The sequence below is a fragment of the Magnolia sinica genome, chromosome 11 (genome assembly GCF_029962835.1).
Source record: "Magnolia sinica isolate HGM2019 chromosome 11, MsV1, whole genome shotgun sequence".
In the NCBI taxonomy this organism is placed as follows: domain Eukaryota; kingdom Viridiplantae; phylum Streptophyta; class Magnoliopsida; order Magnoliales; family Magnoliaceae; genus Magnolia; species Magnolia sinica.
In genome coordinates this window covers 28461094-28477617 of record NC_080583.1, presented here as the reverse complement: position 1 = coordinate 28477617, position 16524 = coordinate 28461094, and the positions used below count along the sequence as shown (strand labels likewise).

Here is a 16524-nt window from a genome sequence, read left to right as displayed (position 1 = left end):
AGAGGGCCAAGTGTCTCTTCTCATTCACAAGCCTTGGTGCCTCATTCCCATCATAAAAATAAAACACCATCAGAGTGCTTGTGGTTGAAGATGAACGGTCACGAATTGCGGTCTACACGCTCAATGATGTAGATCACCCTCGTGGGTCACTTGTCCAATTGCTTTCTCATAGGTGTAGGTGTTGAGGATAATGGCATAACACGATTTAGAGTATATGGAGAGGGCCAAGTGTCTCTTCTTATTCATAGGCCTTTGTGCCTCATTCCCATCATAAAAATAAAACACCATAAAGAATCACCATCCCTCCTTTAGTGTTAGCCCATTAATGATTTTTTGAAACTAACGGGATTTGAGTTTGCTTAAAACTCATGTTTTAAAGAAAAAGACTCAATAAAATGCACAATTGCATGTGGGTTACACCTAGTATTGTGAGTATCGATGATATTATCGGTATCATGGGGTTTGTGATACTGATAACACTACAAGTTGCCATTTTTTCGACTATTGGTGATATCGAGATATTGCTATTGCATCATGTGTATAAATTCCAGGATTCGACTTGTATCGGCGATACTAATACAAGTCGACTCCCTTTTTCTGGACCGATGGTTGTGTCATGGCAGGTCCTGGCATGCTTATTGGTTTTTGTTCTATGGCACACCCCCTAAAGGTAGTGGCTTTTGTGTGGTTGGTGGGAAGAAGATGATTCTTACCATAGACAACCTACAAAAGAGGTTCATGATTCTGCTTAACATCTATGTTATGTGCATGAAGGATGCAAAGACGGTGGATCATTTATTTATTCATTGTATGGTTGCATGAAAGCTGTGGGTGGAGCTCATAGCGTCTTTCAGTGTCAATTGAGTAATGCTGAAGATAGTTCAAGACATTCTATAGGATTCTGCACAGCGGAATAATAGGTAAGGAAGGGAAAGTAGTTTCTGGTTCCTTGCTCTGACGGCGATGATGTGAAAACATATGGGGGGAGTGGAATAGGTGTTGTTTTCTGAAAAGGTGATGAGTATTGGAGGAGCTAGTGTGGAAGGTCAAGAGGGAAGTAGTGGAGTGGTCATCCTTTTTGAAGGATGTAGATGTAGATGTTTGTAAGCTAAGCCTTTGTTTGGATTTTAATTATTAAGGCAGTACTTTTTCAGCCTTGGATTTTGTCAAGGTTGTATTTAATAAAGAATCAGTTATCTTTAAAAAAAAATAAAAAATAAAAATAAAATTCAATTTCGAGATCACTCAGGTATCTTCCCAACATGTCAACTGCGAAACTAATGTTTAGGCATGTGCACGTCTGAGTTACATTAGATTGCCTACTGTGGAAGAATACAGAGTCCTTTCCATTCATTTAGGTTCCAAGTCATTTCTGAGGTATTGCAACAAGCTGAATTTATGACCCCTCACAATTGGTGTGTTGACTGATAAACAATTTTGCATACAGTATCTTTAAAAAAAATAAATAAATCAATTTCGAGATCACTCAGGTATCTTCCCAACATGTCAACTGCGAAACTAATGTTTAGGCATGTGCACGTCTGAGTTACATTAGGTTGCCTACTGTGGAAGAATACAGAGTCCTTTCCATTCATTTAGGTTCCAAGTCATTTATGAGGTATTGCAACAAGCTGAATTTATGACCCCTCACAATTGGTGTGTTGACTGATAAACAATTTTGCATTCAGTATCTCTCCAGAACTTTTTGATAGGCTGTTTGAGACTGCCTTTAGAAAACCTGAGATATCTTGATTCTAATCACAAAGGTACCTCATTCATATCTTTCATTTTAAAGTTCTTAGTGAGAAATGCTTTGGTCTTAGATAGTCATCCCAAGTCACTACTAACAAGCAAGATGTCATCCACATAGTATTAGGAATATAAACTTGATCCCACTGACCTTTAGGTATGTACATCTATTAACAATTTTTTTCTTATATTGAAGGATGCAATGATGTCATTGAACTTAAGATATCATTGTCTGGAGGCTTAAGTCTGCATACTAGATACTCTTGTCCATTTACCGAAAAACATTCGAGTTGCTCTATGTAGACTTCCTCTTCTAGATTCTCATCCAAAAAACTATTTTCACATCTATTTGATGTAGCTAGTCGAAAATCAAAATCAGCCACTAATGTCATGATTATTCTAAGTGAATCTTTCTTAAAAACTGGAGAAATGTCTTTTTATAATTGATGTCCTTACATTAGGTGTGTCATTTAGCCACTAGACCTATTTATGGCTAAGAATCCCATAATCCTTGGGTAACTCGATGAGGTCCCAACAGTTTTGCTAGGATTTCTCTTTGCTGACACTTGGGGACACTTGGGTATTTTGGACACAAGTCACAAAACATGACACTTCAAAATTTTTATGGACAAAGTGTCCTAGTGATGTCATCGAAAAGTGTCACATGTTGGACACTTTACGTAAGGCGTCCAAACATTTTTTTGTACAAAAATTTTGTTTTACCTTCCTTGATTGTTTAATTATTACTTTATGTAGGTTTATTTGTCAAGCCAAAGATCTTTCACTCTTAGTCCTCGAGCTTGCCTCCATTCTCTTGTTCTTAAAGATAAACTATAAGGACTTACTCTTTCTAGATGCCAGTTCATTTTTCCGTTATCGGTACCATGATTGATATTAAAAAAAGTACAAACTTTGTTCTTTTTGTTTTTTCATTCTTTTGTTTGCGTTCTAATATATTAACAGGACAAATGATGTAAATAAGACCTTTTTTTTTTTTTTCCTGAGGTGATTATCCTATATATATATAGAGAGAGAGAGAGAGAGAGAGAGAGAGAGAGAGAGAGAGAGAGAGAGAGAGAGAGAGAGAGAGAGAGAGAGAGAGAGAGAGGTGTTTTCATTTCATCTTAGTGAAAATGACCTTATAAACGGTTTGGATGGAATATAAACATCAAGGTGGAGCCTAGGAAGGTTTCAATGGCAAGCATTCCTTTCCCCACTGTTTCATCTCGTATGGCCCACTTGAATTTTGGATCCTCCTCATTTTTGTTTTAATGTCGTAAAATGATATCTAAAAATGAATGGATGGGTTGGATTTCACACAAAGATCATAGTGGGCCCCACACAGAATCCTTCCGCAGATCTTCATGGGAACGACTTTAGCAGGAAATCCCCGTCCCTGGGTTTGGGAAATGAACTGGCTACTCCCCTGCCACTAGCCAATGGCGGGTGGTCAGTGCTCTGTGGGCCCCACCATGATGTATGTGTTTCATCTATGCCGTCCATCCGTTTTTCCATCTAATTTAAGGGGTTGAGCCCAAAATTGAAGCATATCCAAAGATCAAGTGGATCATGCTAGGGGAAAAAGTGGGGATAATGATTTCCACCGTTGAAACCTCGTTAGGCCCCATAGCGATGTTTATTTGTCATCTAACCTGTTCATACGATCATACAGACATGGATGAACGGAAAACAAAAATATAAGCTTGATCCAAAACTTATGTGGCCCCCAATAAATTTTCAACAGTAGAAGTTCAATTCAATCGTTTCATGTGGTGTGGTCCATTTGAACATTGTATATACTTCATTTTTGGGATCAAGCCATAAAATTATCTGGCAAAATGGATGGACGGAGAAGATAACATGCATAAATCATGGTGGACCTCACACAGTTTGCTCACTAAGCTAAGCAATCCCCTTCCGTCTAGGAGGGAAGCGGATTGGTTGGTGTACTATATAGCTGGTGTAGATACGTGTCGTGCAAAGACAAGCGCCGATGCTCCTCGAGCTCCAAGTTGCACGAACGGTTCAAAGGAGATCAAAATTACATGGCCCCACAATGATTTATTTATTATATCCACACCGTTCATCCATTTTTTGAGATCAATTTAGACCATTAAACAAAAAATAAATCATATCCAAAGCTCAAATGGACCACACTAAAAATAGTAGCGAGGACAATGATTTTCATTGTTAAAAAATTCGTAGGGCCTACCATAACGTTTATTTTCCATCTAATCTGTTAATAAGATCACAAATACATAGATGAAGAGGAAAAACAAATTTCATATTGATCAGAAACTTCTGTGACCCCAAAAGGTTTCAATGGTAGACGTTCAATCCCCAACTGCTTTTTGCGGTGTGGTCCACTTTATCTTTATATCTGTCTTATCTTTCGGCTCAAGCCTTAAGACAAGCTTGCCAAATGGATGGACGTTTTGGATATAACACATACCTCATGATGGGATCCACATAACTTGTGGACGTTAATACACCAGCTATAGACGTTAATACACCAGCTATATAGCTGGTGTGTGGTACGCTAGCCAATCTGCTTCCGTCTTGGAGTGGGACGCGGATTACCTGATGAGAGGTTGAGTAGTTGAAGTGACGTCACCAAGTTCTGTGGGTCCCACCATGATGTATGTATTATATACACACTGTCCATCCATTTTGAGAGATCATATTATGACATTATCCAAAGAATGCAGATCAAAAGCTCTAGTGGACCCTACCACAAAAAAAAGTGGGGAGAGTGATGCCCATGGTTAAAATCATCCCAAGGCCCACTGTACTGTTTATTTGGCATCCAATCCGTTGATTAGGTTATACAGACCCATATGAAGGGAAAAAACAAAGATCAGCTTGATCCAAAACTTTTATGGCCCCCCAAAAAAATTAATGGTCGACATCCATTCAACACTGTTTCCTGTAATGTGGTCCACTCGAGATTGGGATATACCCCATTTTTGGTCTCATACCATAAAATGATCTAGAAAAACAGATAAATGACATAGATGAAACACATAGATCATGGTGGGGCCCACATAGCACCGACCACCCGCCATTGGCCGATGGCAGGGGAGTAGCCAGTCCGTTTCCCAAACCCAGGGGACGCGGATTTCCCACTAAAGCCTTTCCCATGAAGATCCCGCGGAAGGATTCTGTGTGGGGCCCACTGTGATCTTTGTGTGAAATCCAACCTGTCCATTTGTTTTTAGATATCATTTTAGGACATTATACCAAAAATGAGGAGGATCCAAAATTCAAGTGGGCCATACGAGATGAAACAGTGGGGAAAGGAATACTTACCGTTGAAACCTTTGTAGGATCCACCTTGGTGTTTATATTCCATCCAAACTGTTTATAAGGTCATTTTCACTGAGATGAAATGAAAACACTAGGAACATAAACCGATACAAAACTTTTGTAGCCATATGAATGTTTCAATGGTGGTTACTAAATTCCCACTTTTTCCTCTCATGTGGCCCATTTAATTTTTGGATCCTCGTCATTTTTGGTCGCATGTCCTACAATGATTTCGAAAAACAGATGGATGGGTTGGATTTATCACAAACATCATAGTGGGCCCCACACAAAATCCTTGTGCATGATCTTCATGCGAAAGGCCTTCGCGGGAAATCTGCTTGCAATTCCAAGGGTCTCTTCGTATGTGTAGGAGAGAGTCTTTTTTTTGAAGACTCTCTCTCAATGAAGTTGAATCCCATCCGTTCTCCTCATCTTACGGCTTACATGAAGGCTCGCATATAAACTCTTTGTTGTACTGTGCGTAGGAGACCATTATTCTATATAGGGAAATGGTACTATGAGGTCGACCTCATGGGAACTTCCCATGAGGTCGAGTTGTGTGGGCTCCACCATGATGTGTGTGGAACATCAACACTGTGCATTTGATGAGTCACCTTTAGGTTATGGGATATCTCAAAAATCAGCCGTATACGGAACTCAAGTGGGCCATACCATCTAAAATCGTGTGAAAACATTCCTAAAATATATAAAAGTACTTGGTGGGGCCCACTTAAGTTTTTGATGTGGCTGAAACTTGGTCTGACCCCTCATCCAAGTGGGACACACAATGGATGGTCTGGATTTATGAACCGTATCTCGGTGGGCCCAATAAATGATTATAAATATTTTAATGGGAGGATAACCCCTCTCAACTGTTGCATGTGGTGTGGCCCACCCAAGTCATGGATTGACTTGATTTTGAAGCCCGTGGCCCATCATGGAATGGTGCATCTAACTGATGGGATAGATGTTCGACACATCACGGTGGGGGCCCCACACAACTCAACCTTATGGGAAGTTCCCGTGAGGTTGACCTTATAGTACCATTTCCCACACACACACACACACACACATATATATATTGGTGTTTGTTAATCCCTTATTTGTTAAACTACACCAATATGTTCTGTTGGAACTACATGAGTATTTTTTGTACTTTCCCTCATATTTAATGTTTCCATTGTTTTATTTAATTTTGTTTATTTACTTATTATGTATGTGTATGAAAGTTTCCCTGTGCCTAGGTTTTTGAAGTTAGCTGTGATAGGTACTCTAGGGCACTTTGGAACTTGGCACCCGTGCCACGTGTAGGTATCACTAGTCTTTACCGTTTTGGTTTTATGATGGGAAAGGGGTACCGGGCCTATAAATAAGAGGGGACTCTTGGCTCTCTCTATTTGCTTGAAATTGTGTGGTGTCCCCATCCTTGGCACTTACATCTAAGAGAGGAATACAGAGAAAGTGAATTAATTGGGTGTGTGGACCACAGATCTTGACCATTCACCTTTAACCACAAGCATTCTGAAAGCATAGACGTGTACTTTTGAATCACATAGCTTGACATATATGCTCTATCTATGAAGCTTTTATTATGTCGATATGCATGTGTGCACATTTTCAATCTTTGCATTGAATGTGGACTATTGGTTATGTTCCCATGAAAGATAATATTAAGGAGATTAAGATTTGGGGTGAGATTGAGAAAGTGGAGACAGAGTGCATGGGCTTTGCATATTGCTCGATTCTGGTGAAAGGATATCCCAAAGGCTTCTTCAAGGGATTGGCAGGGTCTTAGATAGGGGACTGTCTAATATTTCGGATATCTTAAGCAAAATGATGGGAAGGGCTAGGAACAAAGGGTTGATCAATGACTGTAGCGTGGACAAAGTTGTCATGGAAGTGTCCCACCTACAGTATGCTAATGATAAGACCTACTTCATTATGCTAGCCGACTTAATGTCACAAGCTTGAGAAAAATTCTAAGGTGCTTTGAAGCACTATCTACACAAAAATCATTTTCCTTGTCAGTAAGTTGTTGGGAATTCTATTATAGGAGGAAATCTCTCTAGCCTTGCTAGGTTGTTTGGTTGTGAGGTCGGAAGCTCCCATCCTTATTTGGGTTGTGAGCAAGGTGTGCCGTATCGGTATCGGTTGGCGTAACGGTGACCTCCAAAACCGATACGGATACGGGAGCGTAACGGCGATACGGTTTTGCCAAAAAAATATGAAAAAATATGGATTAAATCCGGAATATTCTAAGCATTCCAAATATGCATTCATTTATAAATTGGAACATGTTTATGGTGGTGTAACGGTCCACTCTTTAGTGAGAAGTTGTATCGGACTGTCTGATGAATTTATGAACCAGATAACCTGAATTTGACTACAAAATTCATATATTTAATTTTCTAATTATCTACTATCAATGATAGATATATTAGAATGAATGTAATATGAAAATATCTTACATTTAGGTGTTTGCAATTATTTTTGAGGCCAAAATTCATGCGTAAATAGAAAAAAAATATAAAATGACACCCCAAATATGTAAAATGCACATTAACATGTTCTACTATGATTAACACATCATATGGCATCATTAAAACAGCAAAAGAATCATTAAAAAATGATTTTTCGAATTTTCAAAAAAAGGGCCGAAATAAATGCGTAAATAGAAAAAAAAAAAATAAAATATAAAATGGCACCCCAAATATGTAAAATGCACATTAACATGTTCCACTATGATTAACACATCATATGGCATCATTAAAACAGCAAAAGAATCATTAAAAAATGATTTTTCGAATTTTCAAAAAAAGGGCCGAAATAAATGCGTAAATAGAAAAAAATATAAAAAAAATATAAAATGGCACCCCAAATCTGTAAAATGCATATTAACATGTTCTACTATGATTAACACATCATATGGCATCATTAAAACAGCAAAAGAATCATTAAAAAATGATTTTTCGAATTTTCAAAAAAAGGGCCAAAATAAATGCGTAAATAGAAAAAAATATAAAAAATATATAAAATGGAACCCTAAATCTGTAAAATGCAGATTAACATGTTCTACCTTGATTAACACATCATATGACATCATTAAAACAACAAAAGAATAATTTAAAAATGGTTTTTCGAATTTTCTAAAAAAGGGCCAAAATAAATGCGTAAATAGAAAAAAATATTAAAAAAATATAAAATGGCACTCCAAATCTGTAAAATGCACATTAACATGTTCTACTATGATTAATACATCAAATGGCATGATTAAAACAGCAAAACAACCATTAAAAACTGATTTTTCGAATTTTAAAAAAAGGGGCCAAAATTCATGCGTAAATAGAAAAAAATATTAAAAAATTATTAAATGGCACCCCAAATCTGTAAAATGCACATTAACATGTTCTACTATGATTAACACATCATATGACATGATTAAAACAGCAAAATATATTAAAAAAAGTATAAATACCTATTTTTGACGAATTTCTGAAAAATGGCCCACCGAGCTTTGATTCAAAAAAATCTATAATATAATGTGTTTTTCTATCAAATACCTAGCTAAGGTTGGTCGAAATTAGTAGTAGAAGGAGTTAGAAACAGTTTGGAAGCAAGAGGTTTCAAAAAACAGCAAAAACAGAGCTTTAAAAAAAAAAAAAAAAAGTCACCGTTTCGGGCCCGTATCGGCCGATACGGTTGTTTGGTTGTGAGGTCGGAAGCTCCCATCCTTATTTGGGTTGTGAGAGAACTCGCTTAATATCTATGGGACTCAATAGTGGAAATAATTGTAAGAAAACTATCAATGTGGAAAGCAGATACTTATCTCTTGGAGGAGAATCACATTAGCTAACATGGTCATTTACTTCGTGTTGCTATCTAGGTGCCTTTTTAGTGGGACAACAAATTTCCAAGAATACGAAGAGGCGTTTATGGAGAGTTGAGGAGGATAAACCTAAGTTCCATCTTGTGGAGAGGGGTGACGTGTGCATATTTAAAGAGCGATGGGTGTCGGGGACGGAAAGGGAATTAAAACACTGAAATTGATGAACATTATGTTGTTGGGGAAATTGCTTTAGAGATTTGGATTGAGGGAGGTTTGTGGAAGCAAGTGATTTCATGCAAATACGGAGTGAGGGAAGAGGGATGGTTCACAAAGACCACATCTCCATAGAAGGTGTTGATTGGCTCAGTCCTATGGAAAGCATTATAAGTGGAAAATTTCTTCCTCCAATGATTGACATACTGTCTCAGGGATGGGATGTGAATGTGATGCTAGGAGGATGTGTCCATGGTGATTGGCGTTTATCCGTAGTTAGGGGTGTACATTGAGTCGAACCGAGTCGAGCTGGCCTTAGCTCAGCTCGGTCACTAGGCAACCCAGCTCGAACTCGGCTCGGCTTGGTGACCGAGCTAGCATCTCCAGCTTGACTCGGCTCGGTCAGCAATCGTACCAGTTCGAGCTGAGTTCAAGCCAGGTTTGAGCTTTCGAGCCAAGTTCGTTTTTTGAGCCGAGTTATTGTTTCTCCTTCAAATGTGGACCACTCACCATTTTATTTCTAACCACCCATTTCATAGCCATTAATTGGATGGTTTGGATCGCTTAATCAACATGATTTTGAAGATAATAACCTCATCTACAATGAGACCCACAATCTAGATGGATTTGATGAGAAGCTAGCATGTGTCCACGATGGGGCCCATGGGATTATTGATATGAATTTAGATCATCACATCCGTTGGATCCATCAGAAATTGAGGAGAAGAAGAAAAGAGAGTTGGATTTGACCTGTTGGCGGGTGGCAGAGTGAGAATTCGATTGGGGGGCGAGAGCGGCGTTGGAAGCGAGGGAGTGAGTATGGAGGTGGGGCAAATGATGGGAGATGTGAGGGGGAGGGATTCTCAGTCGTAGATCTTAGATGGAACGGCGGAGGGAAGCAGCCCTCTGTTCGAATTCTCGGGCGTATTGCCGCTGCTTGGGCGTGAAAACGACGACCGGGAACGGTCGATCCTTTCCGTCCCCATGCTCGTCGTGACCACCGCCACCCACTATGTTTGCAGCCGATGCAAGCAAACCAACCATTTCTCTCTCTCTCTCTCTCTCTCTCTCTCTCTCGGTATTCCTTTGATGCTCTGGTAGAGGGTAATGGATGAGGTGAGCGGTGCCGGACCGGGTTGAGACAGGAGGGAGAGACTAGAGAGAGAGGGAGGAAGATTGGAAGAGGGGAGCTCAGGTGTGGGTTTGTTTGGGTAAGGGTTTCAGGGCGCTGGGCGTGGGTTCGTTCGGGTAAGGGAAAGGGAGTAACGAGTAAGGGACTAGGGTGTTTTTTTTTTTTTTTTTAAAGGGCTTATATACCCTGCTCCGAGTTGAGCCGAGTCAAACCGAGTCGAGCTAGATTCGATCTGAGTCGAGTCGAGCTAGGGCAAGCTCGAACTTGGCTCGGACTCATTTTCGAGCTCAAAAAATCAGCTCGACTTGGTTCAAACTCAGCTTTGAACCGAGTCGAGTTGAGTCGAGCTAGCTAACCGAGCTAGCTCGGTTCTCGTACACCTCTATCCGCAGTCTCTCTTCGTGTACAGGATGTACCTGTTGAAAGATACCTAGTTTCTTGATGCGCCACTCCTGCAATCATGCTTTGATCATAAGGTAGTTTGGACGCTGCTGTTTTGAAGAAACTTATCCAATGAGAAGGCTGATAATTCTTGAGTCTTGACCCCATGGATTGCCTTAAGGGATTATTGCTAGTTGATGGACAAAGTGATAAATTTTCTGCGTTAAGTCATTCTTTAAATGCTTATTGGGAAAGATAAATGGTAACGGGGCCTACTCCCACATCATCGGTCATATCAGGGTTCCCCAGGAGTCCTTGCTTTTAGCTAGCTAGCTTGTAGGTGAGAACAATAGATTGTTTCCAAAAAAAAAAAAAAACAAAACTGATCACTATGAATGTCTGCATGTGACTGGGCCATAGAGCTGAACTCTTGGGAGCAAGTCTTGTGGAAGGCGAACAGGGACATATGTGACTGGGCCATAGAGCATCTTGGTGTTGATATTAATGGAGTCCGGCTTTCTTTGGATTTGTAACTTTTCTTTTTGTTGTATTTTTTGTCATGTCATTCTTGGCAAGCTGTTTCTAATAAAATCATTCACAGCCCTTCAAAAATAAAAATGAATGACTGCATGTTTGTAGAGAATAAGGAAATGGTAGGCCACTTGTTCATTTCTTGTCTTTTAATGTTGGAGGTTTAGTGGATATTTTTATAGCCATTGGCCATGCCTGGGAGATGTCAGCATCAACTGTGGTCCTCTCATAAGCTTAGAATGGGGTCCGGGGAGAAAGTACTTGTGGTACCAAACTCTCCTAGATGGGGTTTACTCAATTTAGACAAAAAGGTAATTATTAAATGTTCTCTAGTAGAGGCAATGAGCTGGATCTTGTATTTCTCAAGGGTCGAGCCTCGAAGGAGAGTGATTGCATGGTCTGCAGGTGTTAAAGCCTTTGCTTAGTGTGATGAAGAAGGTTGGAAATCAAACGGATAATCTAAGCGGGTGTTTCGAGTTTCATCCCCTATGTTGTAGGTGGATTTTTATTTTTCCCTGTTCTTGGTGCTCAGTGCTCACATGTTGTAGCTCTACTTCTTTTAAATAAAATTGCATTGTCGTTCAACTGAAGGGGGAAGAGGTTTTCATCTCACAAACTGAATACTATATTTGTAAATTGAGAAGGAAGCTAGGGCAAGCACAACTATGGCGAGGTCCACTTATAATGAAACGAAATCATTTGGGAGTGAGCATTTCACAAACTGAATACTATATTTGTAAATTGAAAAGGAAGCTGGGGTTCTGAAATCCAGGATTTCAAATGGGCTTTTCTGAAAAAAAAGGGGGTTTCGAGTTGTGGTAGACTAAAGCACAACTATGGCAAGGTCCACTTATCATGAAATCAAATCATCTGGGAGTGAGCATTTTCTCAAGGCATTTTTCCCCTCCTGAAGATTAAAACATTTTTTACCTGAATGAACTACGAATGGTAGAGACTTTCCAGTTACAAGGGTCCCCTTCTAAATATAGGGATGCCTAGATAGTCCCCTTTATCTCTCTAATCTCCTTCAACCAACGGGATAAATGCAAGGATAAGCCTCTGAAGAGGATGCTGATCTTATAACGTTTCCTGATTGTCCTCTAATAATTGATGCCAGAGGTTGTAGGCTTGTAAGCTCCCACGATTCCTACCAATTCATTCTAACCTTGCCTCATTAGAATCCGCAGTCCGAACAATGCCAGCAAAGATGAGGCGATATTACCGTCAATAGTCTCTTACAATACCCCTTACCCTAATTGGATCAGGATTCCCTCATGAGCTTCCATTGAAATTAAGCTGGCAAGTACGAACAGGGCCAGCAAAGACTAGGCGAATATTACCGTTAATAGTCTTACAATACCCCTTACCCTAATTTGATTAGGATTCCCTCATGAGCTTCTATTGAAATTAAGCTGGCAAGTACGAACGGTTTACTCCATGCAACTCACTGCCCACTATGACTGCACCTATCTTGGATGGCAACCCCTTCTCAATGAGCCAGGATGAACCTCGTCAAAATCTCTTGCAATTAAGAGCCCACGAATAATCCTCTCTCACCCTGCCAGTCTTAAATATTGGTATCATAGTAGTTGGTCCAGTCGTATCATATTTATTTCAGCTTGAATCTGCCCACCTTGATAAAATGAACTATATCAGCTGATATAGGGTGTATCCGCTCCAATACAGGTCCAATACGGTCATAAAGGCCCAGACAATTTTCTTTTTCAAAATTTCATTCATTTTTTTTTTCTTCCCCACCCCCCCACCCCTTCAACCATCGAGGAAGCTTAGGAAGTCATTTTAGACTAGAACTAGGCTGATTGTGGGAATCAAAAGAAAGGACTAGAGTTGGATTCGAAGAATAGAATTGGAATGGACCAATATGGAAAAACTAGAAGACAACATTCTTATGAAAGAATGGTCTTGTACACCATTATATAATTTCCAGTTTTATATATATATATATATATATATATATATATATAAAGGAAAAAGGAAAAGAAGAAAAAGAAGAAAAAGAAGAAAAAAGAAAAAGATTCTTGAATGTCTCATTTTCTCCTTTCTTTCTAATATTTTCCCTTAATTCTTTGGCATAAAAATTCGACCGATATAAATACATGGTGTTCTGCATCATATCATTCTTTGGCTAGGCCGATATGGCTCCCTATTCCCTTCCCCTTGATACAGATATTCAAACCATGCCCTTTCTTCATTTTGTCCACTTCTTATGCTTCCGTTATTGAAAGCCCAATTTTTCCTTTCCTTCCGAACACAGCACCAAACTACAGGGATAGCCTTTTGCAAGATGAAACCAAACTTGCACATTTGGAGCTAATCTTTTATCCTATGCATTGATGACGACCTCAAAGACTCTTAAGACGGACTGCTAAACTTCCTGTGTAAACCTACAATGGATCAAGATACAGTCAACATACTCTCACTCTTCCAGGCATAAATAGCATCCATAAACAGTGAGTCTTTACTTGCTTCTTAGGTGGTCCAAGGTAAGGATTTTATCTAGATCAGCTACAAGCAGCAATGTACAACCCTTTATCTTTGGAGGACAGCCGATCTATCATATATCCATGCCCCTACCCACATAGCTGCTTTGCAGAAAGACTGAACCGGAAAGTTCCCCAGCACACCCGTCTTCCAAATTCTGTTGTCACTGCCATTAACTGGCAGGAAAGCACCTTCCATGATGGATAGAATATCAGCATGGGACTCAATCTCTGTATCAGTAAGATTCCTTGTAAATTGCATATGCGATGCCAAATGCCCTCCCTCCCTCTACTGAAAAAAGAAAACTGTTAATAGGAAACTCTTTCACGGTGATCAGGCTGTAAAGATTTGGTAACTAGTTGCAAAGCAGCCTATAAGAGCACCAAACACCCTCATAGAAATGGATCCTTCAGCCTTTACCTATCACCTCTCTGATTCCTTCTTGACATGCTAGTTCTGCCCCTGAATAGCTCTCCAAACTGCCCAAAGAGATTGATGTCTGCTTTTGATGTAGAGCAGGTCGCGGACAGTTTCATGGCCAAGATGGATTAGAAAAGGCCCGGTCGACGACAGAAGTGATTTGGACTATCCAACCTTAGATCGGGTGTATCTCACAATCCGGAATGAGTTATCGGGCGTAAAATATATGATTTTGGGGTAGAACGAGCTAATTTAGTCAACCAACCTAGCTACGCCGGGTTGCGCAGGCCGGATTTGCGAAATAGCCCTGGATCGACGGTCGTTTCCTTACTTTAATTCTGTTTTTACTATAAATAGTAAGTTTTAGTTTGATTATAACTCTTCATCCACTGGGCTTTAGGAGTTGCGCCCAATGCGAAAAGAGCTTAGAAAAGTTAGGAGAATAGTTTGGTGAAGCCAAATAGGACGTACTACTTTTGGCCGAAAACCTTGCGCACTAGTAGACATCACGGCCGTCTATAAATAGTAATTTACTATTTATAGTAAGTTGCGAATGCTAGGAGTTTTAGTCGTAGTTTGCTTCTGATTTCTCTCCCATTGCTTGGTATCCCTATTTAAAGGGTTGTGAACTCGTTTATTTCATTCATTAATCAATTTCGAATTTTATAGAATTTATTTTCTATTTTGCTTGCTTTCTTTCTCGTGGATTCGCGAAGCCTCTATGAGGAGTCCAGAGAAGTTCCGTGGATTCGGAACAGTTATCCTCTTGAGGGAGACGGTGCTCGACCTCATCATGTTCATCCCTACGTCAATTGGTATCAAAGCGAGGATTCCCATCGGGCCGATGGCAAACAATGAAGGTATGAGCCAAAATCCTAGGGACGGTGATCTAGGGATTCGTGATCTTGCGGAAAGAATGGAAGCTTTCCACTGGGAGAGTCAATTGACCATGCAAGGGCTGCAGGCAACCCTTGACCGTCTTGCGGATGCGCTACTGCAGCCCTGAGCCCTAGGCGGTGCTCCGCCACCTATGGTTGCTCCACCACCCGTGGTTGCTGTACGGCTCAACCCCGATTTTCGTAAAGCACTACTAGTGGCAAACGGTAGGGCTACACCAGATGATTCAAGTTCTAGCGATGAGGACCTTAATGAAGGTTTTGCTCAACAATCAATCCATGGAGGTGAGCATCTAAATTGTGCTGAAAGAGACTATTGAGATAAGGTCGAACTTCCTAGTTTTAATAGTTTATTACGCATAGAAGATTTCTTCGATTGGCTAGCTGAAGTAGAGAAATATTTTGATTATATGGACGTGCCAAATCATAAAAAGGTAAAATTGGTAGCATTTAAATTAAAATCTGGTGCTTCTGCATGGTGGGAGCAATTACAATTCTCACGAGCTTGCCAGAACAAGGCGCTCATCTCATCATGGCCACGGATGAAACGTCTTCTTCGATCACGATTCCTCCTCAGTGACTATGAGTAGATATTATTCCAGCAATATCAGAATTGTCGATAAGGAAATCGAACCGTCACAGATTACATTGAAGAATTTCAGCGGTTGACAACACAAAATGATCTGTCAGAATCTGAGTCATAGAAGGTGGCATAATTTACAGGTGGGTTGCGAGTGACAATTCAGGACTGAGTTCAGATGTACCCAATTGGGACCGTGGATGAAGCAGTTCAATTGTCGGGTAGGGCAGAAATGCAACTTGCAAGAGTTCCTGCTTGGCCCTATCCTTTAACTCGACCCTCCATGACGGGTCTCACGTAGGATCTAGTGCTGGCACGAGGAAAAGATCCAGTAGGAGAACGTCCTCAACCTCTTACAACCGCAAACCGTGATACGGGGAGTGGCTCATCTAAACCTCAACATGCAATAACCACGATAACAGGCCTGAGTAGGATTCCAAATCTGTATTCTCGGCCAAGGTCGAATAATTGTTAGCGCTGTGACCAACCAGGCCACTTATCAAACACCTGTCTTTAATGTCCTGCAGCACACTTGATCATAAATAAAGGGGGCATTGAATATGAGGCCGCAGAAGAAGTCCCTGGCTTTGATGAACATGAACAAGCCACTGAAGAAATAGTAAATGATGATGAATTAACAAGCGAGGATCGTGGCGAATCTCTAGTTGTGAGGCGATTACTGTATACCCCACGGAAGGAATTACATCCACAGCGACACAATGTATTCTGTACTCGATGCACTGTCAACGGAAAGGTCCGTGATGTGATCAGAGACATGGTAGTAGCAAGAACATCGTCTCAAGGGTGATGGTGGACAAGTTGCAGCTACCAACGACAAAACATCCTTCCCCGTACTTAATTGGCTGGATAAAAAAGGTGAATGAGACTAAGGTAACTGAACAATGCACTATCTCGTTTTCAATTGGCAAAAATTATAAAGATTAAATACTTTGCGACGTGGTCGATATGGAAGCATGCCATGTGTTAC

The 16524-nt window shown here is 40.2% G+C and overlaps 1 protein-coding gene across 1 annotated transcript in view; it reads left to right on the top strand.

Moving 5' to 3' along the window:
* The window catches only part of LOC131218988 (QWRF motif-containing protein 2-like), an 82025-nt gene that overhangs the window by 52482 nt on the left and 13019 nt on the right, over positions 1-16524 (top strand). The gene's annotated exons all lie outside the window — the stretch shown is intronic.